Genomic DNA, 17,687 nt, shown 5'->3' on the forward strand with positions numbered 1-17,687 from the left:
TATTATTTTATACATTGTACATTAAAAATATATATATGTACTTAACAGCACAGCTTCAAAATATATGGAGCAAATAATGACATTCTGAAGGGAGAAATCGACAGGTTTGCATTAATAGTACAAGACAACGTTAATACAATGCTTTCAGTAATAGACGGAACATCTAGACAGAAAATCAATAAGGAATCACAAGACTTGAAATATTCCCAAAGCCAACAAGACATAACAAACATACACAAAACACTTCACCCAGCAATAGAATATACCATCTTCTTGAGTGCACAGGGGTCATTGTCCAGTATAAGTAATATCTTATGCCTCAAAACAAGTCTCAATAAATACAGAAGTATTGAAATCATATGACATATCTTCTCTGACATAAATGAAATGAAGCTAGAAATTGAAAAGGGAGAGAAACAGAAAATGTAAAATATAAAGAAATTTGACAACAAGTTCATAAACAGCTATTAAGTTAAAGAAAAAAAGCACAAGAGGGTTAGGAAATATATCGGAGCAAATGAAAATGAAAACACAACACCCCACACTTATAGGATGTAGCAAAGGCAATGCTAAGAAGGAAGTTTATAGCTCTAGATCTTACATTACTGTGATAGTTTGAAGCTGTGTGCTCCTCAGGAAAGGTCATGCTTTTTAAATCCATAACTGTGGGTGTAGAACTATTATAAGTTGGACCTTTTGATTAGGTTACTTCAACTGAGGTGTGACCCACCTCATTCAAGGTGGATGTTAATCCTTTTACTGGAGTCCTGTATAAGAGCTTAAAATGATGCACAGGAAAGAGAGAAACACATGGAGAAATTCAGAGAAAAAAGATAGGGAAGCCAGAAGCTGAAGTAATGAAACTTGGAAGAGAAGTTTCCAGCACCAGCAGCTGCTGGCCTTGTGCATCACCATGTGACACAGGACACCAGATGTCATTGGAGGATGTCTTGAGTTGGACATTTTCACAGCCCTCAGGACTGTATACTTCAAAATTAATAAATCCCCATTGTAAAAGCCCACCCATTTCTGGTATATTGCACTTCGTCAGTTTGAGAGAACTGAAACAATCAAAAAAAGAAGAAAGATTTCAAATCAGAGGCCTAACTTCAAAACTAATAGACAAAGAAAAGCAAATTAAACCCAAAGTGAGAGAAGGAAGAAATGGCCGAGATTAGAGCAGAGAATGTGAAATAGAAGATAAAAAAAAGTAGAGAGAATCAACAAAATTAAAAGTTGATTTTTTGAAAAGATCAATAAAATTGGCAAAACTTTAGCTTGACTGAGGGAGAAAAATGAGAGAGGGCACAAATGGCTAATGTCAGAAATGAAAATGGGAACATTACTACTGACCTCACTGAAATAAAAAGACTATAATAAAATTCCTCAAACAACTCTACACCAACAAATTAGATAACATAGAAGAAATGGGAAAATTCCTAGAAACACAAAACTACCAGCATTGACCCAAGATAAATAGATTTCAATAACTAATAAAGATATTGAATCAGTCATGAAAGATGCCCCAACAGAGAAAATGTCAGGATTGGTTGGCTTCACAGGCAGATTTTTACAAACACACCATGAAGAATTAACACCATTCCTCCTCAAACTCTTCCAAAATATGAAGAAAAAGGGAAACCTCCATAATTGATTCTACATGGCCAAGATTGCCTTTATAGCAAAGCTAAATAAATGTGCCACTAAGGAAAAGAAAATTACAGGTCAAAATAAATACAAGCAAAAATCAACAAAATACTAGTAAACAAGATCTGGTAGCATATTAAAAACTTTAACACCATGATCCCAGGTTTGCTAGCTTGGTTGAACTTAAGAAAATCAATTAATGTAAAACACAGCATTAATAGAATGAAGGGGGAAAAAAGCCACACAATTATCTCAACTGATGCAGGAAGGGCCATTTGAAAAAATATTTAGCAGCCCTTCATGATGAAAAACACTTAGACCACTAGAAGAGATGGAAACTTCCTCTCTTTCATATATGCTCAATGTAATAAAGAGCATATATGAAAATTATAGGGATAACATGATAGTTAATAATGAAAAATTGAAAGCTTTCCCTCTAAGACTGGGAAAAATAAAGAATGTCCAGTATCATCACTGGTATTCAATACTGTACTGGAAATTCTACTCAGTGGTATTAGGCAATAAAAAGAAATAAAAAGCATGTAAATTGGATGGGAAGAAAAAACATTCCCTATTTGCACATGGTAGAGTCCTATATACATAAAATCCTGAAAAATCCACAAGGAAACTCCTAGAGGTAATAAGTGAATTCAGCAAAGTGGCAGAGTACAAGTACAACACCTCCAAATCAATAGTGTATCTGTACACTAACAGCAATCAATCAGAAAAAAGAAATCAAGAAAAAAATTCCCTTTATAATAGCAACTTAAAGAATGAAATATCAGAAATACATCTAACCAAGTATGTAAAGAACTTTTATACAAGAAAACTAAAAATCATTGCTGAATCAATTAAATAAGAGGTAAATAAATGGAAGTGCGTTCTGTATTCATAGATAAGAAGACTAAATATTGTTAGATGTCAATTCTATCCCAAGTGATTAGATTCAACACAGCCCCAATCAAAATTCAAAGAACCTTCTTTACTTAAATGGAAAAGCCAATCATCAAATTAATGTGGAAGTGGAAGGAGCTCCTGATAGCCAATGGAGGAGCTCCTGATAGCATATTTTTCTGCATGGTTATATTGAAATAGAAGAACATAATTGGAGGATTGACACTTCTTGCTCTTAATGCTTATTACAAAGTTACAGTAACGAAAAAAAAGCATGGGACTAGTATAGGGACAGACATATAGGCAATGGAATCACACTGAGGGCTCAGAATTTAATTCTCACATTTATTGCCAACTGACTCTGAAAGTGGGCAAGGTGTACTCAATCAGGAAAGAACTGGCTTTTTTTCAACAATTTGTGCCGGGAAAGCTGTACCTCCATTTACAAAAGAATGTAGGTGGCCCTCTACCTCACACCATAAACACAAATTAACTCAAAATGGATCAAAAACAAAATGAACAATAAAATTCTAGAAGAAAATGAGGGAAGCATCTTCAGTATCTTGTCTTAGGTGATGATTTCTTAGACTTTACTCCCAAAGCACAAGCAAAAATATTTTAAAAAGATGCATGGGACTGCATTAAAATTAAAAGACTTTTGTCTCTCAAGGGTGTTCACCATAAATGTCAAACAACTACCTGCACAGTGGGTGAAAATATTGGGAAATCGTCTATTTGATAAGGGTTTAATATCTAGATATATAAATAAATCCTTCAACTCAATAACAAAAAGCAAACAACCCAATTAAAAAATGGGTGAAAGTCTTGAATAGGTTTTCCAAAAGAATATATACAAATGGCCAAGCTGCACATGAAAAGGTGCTCAATATCACTAGCCATTAGGGAAATACGAATCAAAGCTAAAATGAGATACCATTTTGTACCCACTGGAATGACTACTATTAAAAATCATAAAATTGCAAGTGTTGGAGAGGAAGTGAGACATAGGAATATTCACCCATTGCTGGTGGGAATATAAAATGTTGTAGCCAGTCAAAGATAATTTTGAAATTCTTGAGAAAATTAAGTATAGACTGACCATATGACCAGGCAATACCACTTATAGGAATGCACCCAAAAGGATTGAAAATAGGGACTCAAACAGATACGTGCACACTGATATTCACAATGGCATTGTCCACAATTGCCAAAAGGTGGAAGTAACCCATTTGTCCATCTACCAATAAATGCATTAACACAAAATTGTTCAGGCAAACAATGTAATATTATTCATCTATAAAAGGAATGAAGTTATGATACATATATCAGCATGGATAAACCTTGAAGATGTCATGTTGAATGAAATAAGCTGGTCACAAAGGGTCAAATGTATGATTTCACTGATACAAAATAATTAGAAAAAACAAACTCATAAAGTGAGAATCTAGAATATAGGTTATTAGTGAGCTGTGTTGCACATAGGCACTAGGAATTAAGACTTAAAATGTACAGAGCTTCTGATAGAGATGATGGAAAAGTTTTGGTAGTCAATCACGATGATGGTAGTTCAACAATGCAAATATAATTAACATCACTGAATTACAAATTTGAATGTGGCTAAAAGGGGAAATGTTAGGTTGCATATATGATACTAGAACAAAAATTCTGAAAATAGTTCATCAAAGTGCATAACACAGTGAACTACATTAAACTGTAGCCTAATAATTAATAGTACAGTTATGAAAATGTGCTTTCATCAGTTGTAGCAAATCTACCACACTACGGCAAAATGTTAATAATAGGGTGATATTAGGAGATCCTGTATTTTAGGCATGCTCATTCTGTAACCCACAATTTCTCTAACAAAATAAAATCAGAAATGACTGCACAGCTCATTGTTGCAAAGAGGTGAGAAGGGTGGTGGTCTTGGCTTCTGAAGTTTAAGCACTAGCAGGCACACCTCACGCATATAGTAGATTTCGGTTCCAGACTACTGCAATAAAGTGGATATCACAATAAAAGGAGTCAGGAATTTTATGGTTTCCCAGTGCATATAAAATTTATATTTACTGTACTTTAGTCTATTAAGTGTTCAATAACATTATGTCTAAAAAAATGAACATACATTATTTGAAAAATAATTTAGTGCTAAAAAATATTGAGCATTATCTGAGATTTTAGAAAGTCACAAACGTTTTGCTGATGGAGGGTCTTGCCTGATTGATCAGGGTGTTGATGGCTGTAGGTTGGGAGGGTGGTCAGTGGCAAATTGTTTAAATAAGAGAGGATTGAAGTTTGCCACCTCAATTGACTCTTCTTTTCATAAAGATTTCTCTGTAATATGCAGTGCTATTTGATAGCATTTTACCCACAGTAAAACTTTTTTCAAAATTGGGGTCTTTGTTCACAAACCCTGCCAATGCTTTATCAAAAAAGTTTATGCAATATGCTAAATCTTTTATTGTTCATTCCAGCAATGTTCACATCATCTACACCAGCAATAGATTCCATCTTATAAACCACCTTCTTTGCTCATACATAAGAAGCAACTCCTCATCGTTAGAGTTTTATTGTGAGAGTGCAGCAATTAAAGCACATCTGCAGCTCCACTTCTAATGTTATTCTTTTGCTATTTCTACCACATCTGCAGTTACTTCTTCCCCTGCAGTCTCGAATCCCTCAAAATCATCCATGGATGTTAGAATCAACTTCTCCCAAACTCCTGTTCATGCTGATATTTTATATCACAAAAGGGAAAGTATTTTATATTGCAAAAGTAAAGTAGACTTTCATGATTTCAAGGTTCCTAGGATCCTTGGAATGGTAAAGGAGCATTGGCTTCAGATTTCAAGTCACCAGCTGCATTTAGCCCCTATCAAGAGAGTCAGCCTGTCCCTTGACATTTCGAAGCTAGGCATTGACTTCTCCCCTCTAGCTATGACAGTCCTAAAGGCTTTTTTATCTACATATAAAATATGTTGTTGAATATAGCCACCTTCATCAACTATCTTAACTAGATCTGGATAGCTTGCTGCAGATTCTGTATCAGTCTTTGAGGCTTTACCTTTGCATTTTTACATTATGGAAATGAGTTCTTTCCTTAACCATCATGAACCAACCTCTGCTAGCTTTAAACTGTTTTTCTGCCGCTTCCTCACCTCTCTCAGCCTTCATAGAATTGAAGACAGTTAGGGCCTTACTCTGGATTAAGTTTTGGCTTAAGGGAAGCTGTGGCCAGTATGATCTTCTATTCAGACTTTCCTCCTATCAGTAATAAGACTTCACTTTCTTACCATCTGAGTCTACCCTGGAGAAGCAACTTCAATTTCCTTCAAGAATTTTTGGTTTGCCTTCACAACTTGGCTAACCATTTGGTTAGAGACCCAGTTTTTGGCCTATTTCAACTTTCAACTTGTGTTCCTCAATAAGCTTCATCATTTCTAGCTCCTTTCACTTGAGCCCTTACAGACCATTGTAGGGTTGTTAACTGGCCTAATTTAAATATTGTTGTGTCTCAGAGAACAGGGAAGCCCCAGGAGAGGGAGCAAGATGGCCAGTAGGTAGAACAGTTGGAACACATACAACTCTGATGAATTGAATTTTCAGTGTTGTATGGATGTAATTCATGGTGTCCCAACACAATCATAATAGTAACATCAAAGATCAAAGATCACAGATCACCATAATAGATATAACAATAATGAAAAATTTGAAGTATTGTGAGAATTACCAAAATGTGACCCAGAGATGTGAAGTGAGCGTATACTATTGGAAAAATAGATCTGCTAGATACAGGGTTATCAAAAGTCTTCAATTTCTATAAAATCCAATATCTGCAATGAGCCACAAAGTAAAGCAAGTGAGATACAATATGAGGAGGTATGCCTGTGTTGGGTTGCAAATGAATTCAGGGCGTGGGGCTTGTCTCTCTGACCAGCACAGGAAAGCAGATGCTATAGCCCTCTGGGGACTCTGCTGCATCCTTGGCAGATAGTGGGCTATGGTTAGGATAGCAAGGGGTGCATTTATATGGGTTCCAGTGTGCTGTCTCTGTAGCTCCATCAAGGGCCTGGCAGGTAGTGGTAGGAATTCCCAGAGGTGCTGACAGGTGAGGTGTCACCAGATCCGGCCCTTTGTTCCGGCTTTAAAATAAATAATTCAATGAAAAAAAAAAGTAATAGGAAAACTTTGTATGATTATGTGTTTAACAAATGGGCTCAAACATCTGAAACTCTTCACTTGGAAGACCCTATAAATAGGTTGAAATTTTCCATTTATAAGTTTTATAAATTTGCATATATGAAAAATTTCTGTATTTGAAACATGTTGTTTCCAGCAACAAAAATCACATAATGATGGAAACATTTTCAAGTTCCCATAATTAAAATGTTTCTCTATATCATGATTTTGTTTCTGAAAGCAGCAGTTGTCTCAGTGCCAACATGTCAGGCTTCCCTTGAAGGAATTGATTGACATGAGGGTTTTCTTTGTCAGTGGTATGTGGCACTTACATATGTGGCGTATTATAAAGTTCCATTTTTTTCTCAGAAATGCGGATAACTTTGTTTTTATTTGTTTAAAATTGTCATAGCATCTTTATATTTGCTGGCACTTTAAAAACAACCAGCAAAACTTTGTGTCCTATAAATTATTTACTAAATCAGTTACACAAAAATTCAAAACTTTAATAATATCTTTCACATTTTAGCGTAATTGGTCGCAAGAAAATATAGGCTATAAAAGTTAATGAAAAGCTAAGCTTATAATCTGGAATCTCCACTTTTACTTCAAGTTGTTCATATAAATCATTTGCTATGAGAATTTCTGGCATATAGAGTGCTATTTATAAAGTATTTAAAAAATAATAGACTATATTTTTCGGAGCAGTATTAGAATTATAGAAAAGTTGTGTGAAAAGAGCAGAGCATTCTCATAAATCTCATCCCCTGTAGTTTCTCCTGTTAATAACATCTTGAATCAGTGTGATACATTTGTTATGAATGATGAATCAATATTGATATATTACTATTAACTAAAGTTCATCACTTAGAGTAAGATTCAGTCTTTGTACTGTACAGTTCTATGGGTTTAGACAGGCACAAAATGTTACATATCCACCATTGCAGTCTCATGCAGTATGGTTCTACTTCCCCCAAAATGCCTGGCATTCTATCTATGTATACTTTCCCCTCTAAACCGCTGGCAACCACTGAACTTTTAATTGTCTGTTTAGTTCAGCCTTTTCCACAACATGTAGTTTGATTTCTACACTGTGTACCTTTTGTAGACTGGTTTCTCTCACTTAGCAATGGAATTTAAGTTTCTTCCATACCTTTTCATGGTTTGAAATTTCATTTCTTTTTACCACAGGATAATACTCAAGTTTGGTGGCTTCCAATTTTATGCAATTTTAAATAAAGCTGATATTAACATTACTGTGCAGGTTTTTGTGAGGACATATGTTCGTTCAAGTCATGTGGGTAAATATCTGGGAATGCAATTGCAGGATCACATGCAATTGCAGCTTATGTTTCTCATTGTAGGAAACTACCAACCAGGTTTTAAAAGTGACTGCACCATTTTGCATTATATGAGGTTTCCCCAATACCCCACCAACATTTGGCGCTGTCAGTGTTTGGGATTTTAGTCATTTTCATAGGTGTTTAGTGGCATCTCAATGTTCCTTAAATTGCCACTCCTTAATGACATATAATGGTGAACAACTTTTCAAAAAAACTGCATCTGGGCATATCATATTCACTGCAGATAATCAAAGACAAAAATGAAATCTTGCAAAAAGCCAGAAAAACAAAACTCCTTGTCTAGAGCAGGACAGGAATAAGAATTACATTGAACTTCTCTTCTGAAACCATGCAGGCAAGAACATAATTGTGTACAATAAAGTGTTAATAACAAGATAAACAACAACAACAACATAGAATCCATATGCTTTGAATGTGAAGGATAAAGTCTTTCTTAGACACAAATTGAGGGATTTGCCTTGTAATTAACTTTAAGAGAAATTTTTCAGAGAAAAGGAAAACGAAACTCAGATCCACATAATGAAAAGATGAATATTTGAGGAGGAATGAATAAGGTAAACTTATTTTTCTTGTATTTCTTATTAAGTGACCTGTCAGAAAATATGTTCAAAATAGCAATAATAATGATACATTGGATGATTGTAGCTGGAGGATAGGTGAAAGGAATAACAGCAGTGTTGTAAAGGATGGAGGGGGCTTTGGGAATAGGCTACTAAAAGATGCATGACCTGCCTATGAAGCTGTATAGTACTATTTGAAAGTCTTAGTGTGTTGTAAATGCTTAGCGCAAACGCTAAGATAACACTAAAAAGTGTTCTTAGAAATAAAGATACTTCATATGCTGAGTTAAGAGAAAAGAGAATCATAAAAAATGTTCAATTAAAACCAGAGAAGACTAAAAAAGAGCAGAATACCAAACCAAACCAAACCAAACCAAACAAAGCATAAATACCCAAGGACCACAAATAGAAAACAGTTACAAATATGGAATATATGAATTTACCTATATCAATAATCAGTTCAAATGTGAATGGTCTAAATATGCCAATCAAAAGACAAAGAAAATCAGAATGGATAATTATGTCAGGGATGCCAGATATATGGTTTACATACTAAGGTCAATTGCTCTCCTATATACAAAACAATGAACAATTGGAATTTGAAATTAAAAACACAACACCTTTACATTAACATCAAAAGCAAAAACCAATCTAGATACTTAGATACAATACTAAGAAATTATGAATATATTCTATTTGAGGAAAACTACAAAATTCTGATGAAAGAGATAAAAAAAAATCTAAATAAATGGAGAAATAATCCATGTTCATGAATAGGAAGACTCAATATTATTAAGGTATCAAAATCAGTCTATAAAGTCCATGAAATCCCAATCTAAATCCCAGGAAGTTATTTTGTGCATTTCAACAATCTGCTTCTAAATTTTTTATGGAAGAACGAATTCAGAAGATGACACTGCCAGACTTCAAGACTTACTTTAAAACTCGAGTGATCAAGACAGTGTGGTAAGGGTTGGGTACCCGGGGCAGAGTCTGGCTCTGAGAAGGAACAGAGAAGCTACAGGGTCAAAAGTTCATATGAATTTAGACTAAGCTGTCCTGGTCAGGCCAGCCCAAATTTATACTGGACAAAATTGTTAGGTTTTGTCAAGTAATAGTATTTTCATTTTCTTCAAGGTCACCACTCTTCATCTAAACACTTTCTCATGGGATATTTAATCTGGTCCCTTTCTCGTCATTCAGCTCGGCAGTTCTTCCTGCATGCTTTCCCACAACTAGTGTTTTCTGTGGTGAAGCAGTGTGAGCTCCAAGTCTTCCTTAATTGAGTCAAAATTCTGTAAATTCCCAGTTTCCTGTTTACTACGGGCATTGCACATTTTACCATTGTTTATGTTCTTTTTTATTCATCTCTGTTAGTTTAATGTAACACAATTTTCCTTTCCTTAAAAATGTCCTCACTGCCACACGAGCGTGTTTCCTCCCTCCTCTTTTTCCTCTCTATCTCTATTCTCCCTCTTCTTCTTCTTTTTTAATATCAACATAGCTAAAATTTATAAATGATAATCATGCGGTTAAACTCACAACACCATGGGAAATTGTATTGTTCTGGTATTATATATGAGGGAACTTACTCTCAAAGTTTAGGTGAATTGCCCAGGGTTAACCCAGATAGATCTGGGGTTTCTACCCAAAATGATGTGACATGCATCTCACTGTCTTTCCAACACTCCAGCTTCTTAACTGATGTCTATTGATGGTTTAGTAATGCAAAGTTCAAATATCAACTTGACCCTTTCAGTATTGAAGAACTAACTACAGTCCCATAGTTAAAAGCATACAAACATCTCATGGTCAAAAACATACTCATTTTAGACAAGAGGAGAATTATGCATAAGTTTGTATGATTGTTGCATACAACAGTTCCATGGCTTACAATGGAAAACCATGCATTCTGTAAAGCATGACCTATGGGGTTATCTGATTCTCACTCTGATTCTATGGAGCTCTGTACTTTTTCTTTGACATTGAGCAATTTCCCAACTCTGTAAATGATAGGGAATCGAAGACAATGCAAATGAGTTTTGTCTATAGACATGTGACTACATTCTGTCTGAACGAATTTCGTTGACTTTCATTTCACTCCCACCCCTGGAAAAGCCAGGTTTTCATCCATTTGCAAATTCATTACCTGGTTTCTGATCTATAAATGTCTCTTCTTGGGTTTTTCCCTTGAGCTAGTTGTCACACCTTATTGTTTCCTTAAAAAATAATGAGTTCAATAAACTCTTAAAGATATATTCCTTTTGCATTGCATGAGAGTCATGGTTTTACCTTTTTATCATTATCCTTTAATAATAACATTTCAGCTTAATCATTCTAGTTTAGAAACTTGCAACAACAATGTGGGAAGATGATCTGTTTAACTCCTCTACAGATTAGGAAACTGAGACATACTGAAATTGGTTTGTTCAGTTTCACCTAGCTAGTTAATGACACAACTGTGATCAAATAGAAAGCCCCAGACCTGATGGGACACCAAGTACAGTACTCCCTCCCCCTAACTGAAACAAATTCATCAAGTTATTCCTTTAATGAGACTGTCTTGAGTAAAGAAAAAAATGATATAATGTCAATCAATGTACTAGATAAAGAAGTTAACAGACATAGAAAGCAATTTGTTTTTTAATTAATTTTCAATCAACTTTTCCTAAAGTGGAATGCAAATTGCAAAACTATTTATAATCATTGCTTGCAATGACATAAAGAATATGATTATATATATGATATACTTTGTCAATTCTATTTGAAAAACAATATTGTCATGAAAGGTAATAAAAAGGACCTGTGATGATACCATTTATTATTTTGTAATTCATGATGCTGAATGTGCAGGTTTGAATCTGCAGTGTATCCCAGAAAAGCCATGTCCTTTAATCCTCATTCAATATTGCTGGGTAAGAGCGTTTTGATTATCCATACAGATGTGATCCATACAATTGTGGGTGGTAACTTTTGCTTAGATGGTTTCTGTATCCACCCACTCAAGGTGGGGTTGCTTACTGGAGCCCTTTGAGAGGGAACCATTTTGGAAAAAGCTGGAGAGCCCCTGCAGCCGGAGGTGGAAGGACAATGCCTCCTGGGAAACAAGAAGATAGGAAGGAAAGCTAGCAGACTTTGCTATGTGCTCTTCCAGCTGAGAGAAACCCAGACCTTCATTGGCCTTTCTTGAGTGAAGGTAACCTCTTGTTGGTGCCTTAATTTGGACATTCCCATGTCTTTAGAACTGTAACCTTGCAACTTAATAAATTCCTCCTTATAAAAGCCATTCTGTTTCTGGTATGTTGCATTCCAGCAGCTTGCAAACAAGAACAATGACTAATTTGGCCTAAGGAAAAAGTTCAATCTAAGGGGGAAATAAGATACGGTCTCAGCCCTGTTTCCCTTGTGCACTAACTGAGTACTCTTAAACGAGTTGTATGGAGAAAAAAACATTGTCTTTCAGTAGAAAACTAGGTCTGGAATCTGATAACCCCTATCCTTTACGGTTATCGGATTCCAACCTAGCTCTTAGTCTTGAAACTATTCTACAACTTTTTTTAAACTGTAGGTAACTGATAGTTACGCAAATCCTGTCCTGTCTGATAGAGAGTGTAATTAAATTCCTCCCCTCTGAATAAAAACCAATTTGTTGACACTTGCAATTCATCTCAACATTCCTTTACCCCATATAAATTTGTGCTGTTTTGACTTTTTTTTCCAACAGGTTGTAGCATTTGCCAGGTTCCCTCATCTCATAAGAATAAATAAACTCTTTAACATGTTGTCATTTTTATATCTGTATGAGAGTCATGATTTTTCTTTTGTTTAGAAATTATCTTCCAACATTTATTCACTCATTCCAAGCCTCTATAAAGATCGGAATGAAGGTCTATTAAATTCTGTAACTCATCATATGTTCCTGGCATATATATATATACACATATATATTGTCTGTTTCTGGGACAAATTGCTTACATAATCTTAAATACGTCTCTTACAATGAATTAGAGATGCCTAATTTTTGCCTGCTAATATTAATCATTACACATGCTATTCATGATTGAGCAATCGATAATAAGATTTTTAATTGAATTGAACTGTGTTCTTTTTTATCCCATCCATTTATCAAATTTGATTTTCCATATTCTTCCTTTCCACTATCTTTGAGCTCTGTGTTATCAATTTTAACAGCAAGCTCTCTAGTTTATTATCAAGGCAACTTGTAAAATGTGACGCCAGTAGAGTCTACAGTCTTCTAAAACGCACAAATTCTGAGAACAGCACTTTGTGCAGTTCCGCCTTAAGCGTGCATGCGTTGGACCTCTGGGAAGCGTAGGCTAAGGCCTCCAGAGTTCAATCCAGTTCCAAGGCAGTGAGCAGCTCTGAAAAATCAAGCTTATTTTCAAGGTCCCTCAGTATGTTTTCCTTTTATAACCCCTTGGCTCAAGGAATTTGTGAAAACAATAAAAATTTACAGTAACCACAAAAACAATCATAAGAGCTTTCATGACCACAGAAAATAAGAGCGTTTCCTGCATTCTCTTCTATTCCAATAAATTATTGTTATAACTCAAGTCTAGGAAATATTGATGATACCAATGCCCCTTGATCCCATTCTGTGTCATGAACCTTTTCCCATGATGCCTAGCCTCGCCGTTTTTTTCCTCATAATCGTATGATTACAATTAAAAATAAACAATAACAAATACCTATATGCTTAAAATGAAAATCAGTTCAGTTGTAAGAACTGATTACTCAGAAGTTTTAGTACCTCCTCCAGATATTACTGTGGGTTCCAAGTAATTAAAAAAAAAAAAAAAAGAAGAAGCAAACAAACAAGCAAAACAGAATTTCTACCGACAAAATATAAAAGTAAGCCAACAACTGCAATTGCAGGTCTGTGACAGTACACAGAGCGCTCTTAGAACAGAGCAGGGTGCAGTGAGGACGGCTTGGAAGCTTGCCAAGAGGTGGCAGGTCTCCTGAGCAAACCTGGAGATTATCACAGGAGGTGGGACGTGGGGGTCTGCTTTGACATGGCCATTGCAAGGACAAAGGAAGGCCCAGAATTTAGGGGAATGGGGCTAAGCACTGGCAGGAACGCCCTTAATAACCTTTGCACAAGAGACTGAGATGGGGGTGAAGGAGTGGGAATGCCCTCACAAAGCATTTTAGGATTAAGCCTGATCAGTCTTAATCTGTCTTCCTGTGGATGATAATTTGCTTGTAAACACAACCTCTTGAAGACGCCATAACAGTTATAGTGTGATCTTTTGTGTCAGGATGAGTGCCAACCATGTTCTAGGAAGTCTTACAAAAAGAAAGGCAAAGAAGGAGCCAGATTCTGGAGGTCAGTGAACAAGGAAGAGCAGACAGGGGAGAGAACGTACCCCAGGATGGGAGGCAGAGAGGTAAGCCAAAGAAACCCAAGGATTGCAACAAGCTGGAGCAAGAACAATGCTCAGTTGGAAAGAAGGAATGGCCTTGCCGACACCTTGGTTTTGGACTTCCAGTCAGTGAGACCATGCACCAATGAAAACTTGTTTAAGCCAAACCAACGCCTGGTATTTGTCATTGCAATGTGGAAACTCAGACAGGGAGTCATCACTACATTGTAGTTTATTAAAAGTCAGATATCCACTGAGGTTACTCAGAAAGAGTGGAGTCTATGACTCTGAAGGAGGAATACAGTTTCCAAAAATCAAATGTCTAAAAGTTAGACTCCTCCTTCAGTTGCAATGCCATGAAAGCTAAATGTTTAAAAATAAATCTGAATAGTTGTGCAGACTTTAACCATCTATGTGGTGAAAAACTTTGCCATTATTGCACAAAAACTTCAAGATTAAATTCTGCACATTGTATATCAATAATCAGGTTCATGCTCAATGCACTGCCTATTAGAGTGAATATAAGACATTTGGAAATTTAGCCATTATAACCTCTTGAAAAGCAAGGGGCACAGAGAAAATGTTTGGGGGTGCTGTTAAACTTTTTTTTAAATACTTCAAGTAGCCTCCTGTGGAGTTAGTTATTGTAATACCATGAAAATGTTCTAGGTGAAAGACTGTAATTTTCTCCACAGTTAGATAAGAATGGAGTGTGTGACAAATACTTCTGCTATGGTACAGAGAATGATTTCATTTTACTCCTGGCAATAACCTAAATAATAATGCAAGCACAATACAGTACTAATTCTGAATAGTTTGCTTTTTTAAACTTTATATTGAGGTGAACATCAATAGTTTATGTTTTTTTCTCTGAGTTCAGTCTGCATTAAGGAAAGACATTTCACAGCAAGCACCTGCAATTAATGATGTGGATTATTTTGGTAAATTATTTGTGAAATTGCTTTGTCTATCTTCTTCACATAATTTTTCTGTAATTAATTCTATTGAAGGCTCATTTCATGATTTCTATCATCTTGTAGTAATTAAAATGCTACGCCATTTGAAGACAGAGAATTATATTCACTTCAGGTTTGTAGCAGCATTTTTTTTTTTTACTTCCTAGCATTTATTTACCACTTGTGCGAAATTTGGGTTGGCCATTGCCACGAATAAGGGACATGTCAGTAGAAAAGAAAGAAAGAGACAAAGAGGAAATGACCGTACAAGCAGCTCAGGGGGAAAAAACAAGAAGAGAGCTGTAGACTTTCCAGTCTGGTAAAGAAAAGAAGCAAAGCAGAAGAGCAAGGAAAAATCAAGCCTGTCAGTTCACACCGCAACTGAGGAGGGGGTGCACCGTTCCTGGAAGTACTGCAATACCAGGTCGATGCGTGGAGTGGACGGAGCCATCTCCTATTCCATCTCCCTGCTCCAAAAACCCATTTAATATATTGTCCTCGGATAGAGGACGTATCAGATATTAAACTGATAAGAACAGATATGTAGCAGCATTTTATTTAATACTTTGGTATTTTATTACGTTCTGTAAAGATGTACTAGACATTTAGTTTTTCTCAGATTTTTTTCTCCATTACTATTCCCATTTTGCAGAGGAAGGAACTGAGTTGTGCTAAAGTTACGGTATAAAGGTTCTTGGTGAAATCCATTTTCTCCTCTCTGACAACCTGTCACTTCCAGCGCGGATTTCTTCTCTGATGTGTCACGCTGTGATTAAAACCTGTCTTTGGAGTAAACTGAGAAGCTCATGTCTGACATGCCCATGAGTCCTTCCTAATAGATGTAGACTCCATGTAAGTCCATTATCCTAACCTTTTGAAAAATGTATCCATTTTATTTTCTTGTATAAAACCATAAAAGCACATGTATGGTTCCCTGTCTTCAAGAAAAACTTTCTGGCTGGTTCAGCATTTTTATACATTCTTTTAGGTTATTAAATATGACTCATTACAGGACCATGCATAGACTGTCTTGCTTTTGAACTTAGGCTGATCAAGTTATGCTTAGAAAGAAGGTGCTTATAAATTCTGTTTGGATCATCTACTGAACTCTCTCTTTAACCAAGGCACATATTGGACACTTGCCTTTTGCATTCAGTAAGGGGGCAAATATATCTTTAAAAATGCATAGTGGTAATAATAACTAAAGAGAAAATGATATTTTTGAACATATACTTTGTTCCAGACCCTAAGTGTTTCCTGAATAGCTTTTCTCATTTAGTCCTCTGAACAACATTTATTCCCCCCATCAACACAACCAACCTCACTTCGCCTCAGCAGAGAATGAGCTCCTGCCCAGAGGAAAGCAGGAGGCAGCAGCTTACAATCCACATCCCTTGAGATGTTCTTCCAATCACTTCACATCTAGACTACCTCTCCTTACTTAAAAATACGTTTTCCTTTAAAGAATATTTTATTCCTTTAAGCATTATTGACATTATATCCTCTGTACACTGACATGCTTCATTTATCTGTTAGACAAAAATCTCAGTGTGTGAAAATTATGCTAACAAACATGTTTTGCCTCACACAGCCTGAGGACTGTTTTGGGTAAGAGACAGGCACCATTTATCTGCAGATTTCCAGTGCATGTGGTGCATACCCTAGACCGTAATTTTGGTAGGTTGAATCATTTATCCCGCAACTACATGTTCTTTGTCTTAATCCGCATTCCTGTGGGTGGGAACCAACTGTACATAGGGCCTCTTGAGAATGTAATTTTTAGTTAAGACGTGGCCCCACTAAAGCAGGGTGGGTCCTAATTATAAGAGAAGACCGAAGGGAGAAGCCAGAAGACAGTGGGAACTAGAAGAGAAAGAAGAGGATCCTGTGACAGGAAAGACAAGGAGTCCAAGGATTTCCAGCTAGCTGGACACCACTCACCCTGGGAAGAAGCAAGCCTGGTAGCTTCTGCAGAGAGGAGTCAATCAATTCCTCTTGTCAACCCAACTCACTGGGCGCTATGTGTCATAGTGTCCAGTAAACTAACACAACACTCTCTTTAATGCATTGATTAAAGAAAGATTTGCATTTGGTGAGTTTATAGAAAGCAGTGTAGAGCCATAATTGGCCATCACAATAATCCAACATACATAAGGCTGAAATCCAGGTGTTGAATCAGCCAATATACACTGTGGTACCTGTTCATGGAGGATTACCCTTTCAAGGCTGGGGTCGCCACTTCTACTCTTCCCTCATGCTAAGTACAGTAATTTGTATTTGGTGTGGTTTCTGCACATTTTTATATGTGATTGCATAATAAATATCTATCTGTAGAATATTTAAATATGTATGTTTTAGAAACAGGTACAGTTCTCTAACTTCGTTTTTCCTGTCAAAATAACTTGAGGAGCTCAATATACGCTCATCATGCACCGTTCCTTCGAATCAATCGACCTGTGCAGGCTTTTTCTATGGTTGGGCTCTTTGTAGCCCCTTCTGATGTTGCACATTGGTTCTGAGTTCTCTCCTCTGTCCTTATTTCTAGGTGGTCTCTAAAAGCCCCAGAACAAGTTCATCCCTCCTCACCTGCCCTGAACATCTCTTCCAGAATGAGTTTCTCAGCTTTCACTCTGAACTCCAGGCCTCTGCCTTGTCCCACACCAGAATATTCAGACAGCTCCTGGAGACATTCCCAGTAGC

General features: G+C 36.2%; 1 pseudogene; it reads right to left on the minus strand.

The window, feature by feature from the left end:
* Positions 1-15,374: 15,374 nt before the first annotated feature.
* LOC143689334 (U2 spliceosomal RNA) lies at positions 15,375-15,583 on the minus strand (annotated as a pseudogene).
* Positions 15,584-17,687: the final 2,104 nt, after the last annotated feature.

The sequence above is a fragment of the Tamandua tetradactyla genome, chromosome 6, assembly GCF_023851605.1.
Source record: "Tamandua tetradactyla isolate mTamTet1 chromosome 6, mTamTet1.pri, whole genome shotgun sequence".
Taxonomy (NCBI): domain Eukaryota; kingdom Metazoa; phylum Chordata; class Mammalia; order Pilosa; family Myrmecophagidae; genus Tamandua; species Tamandua tetradactyla.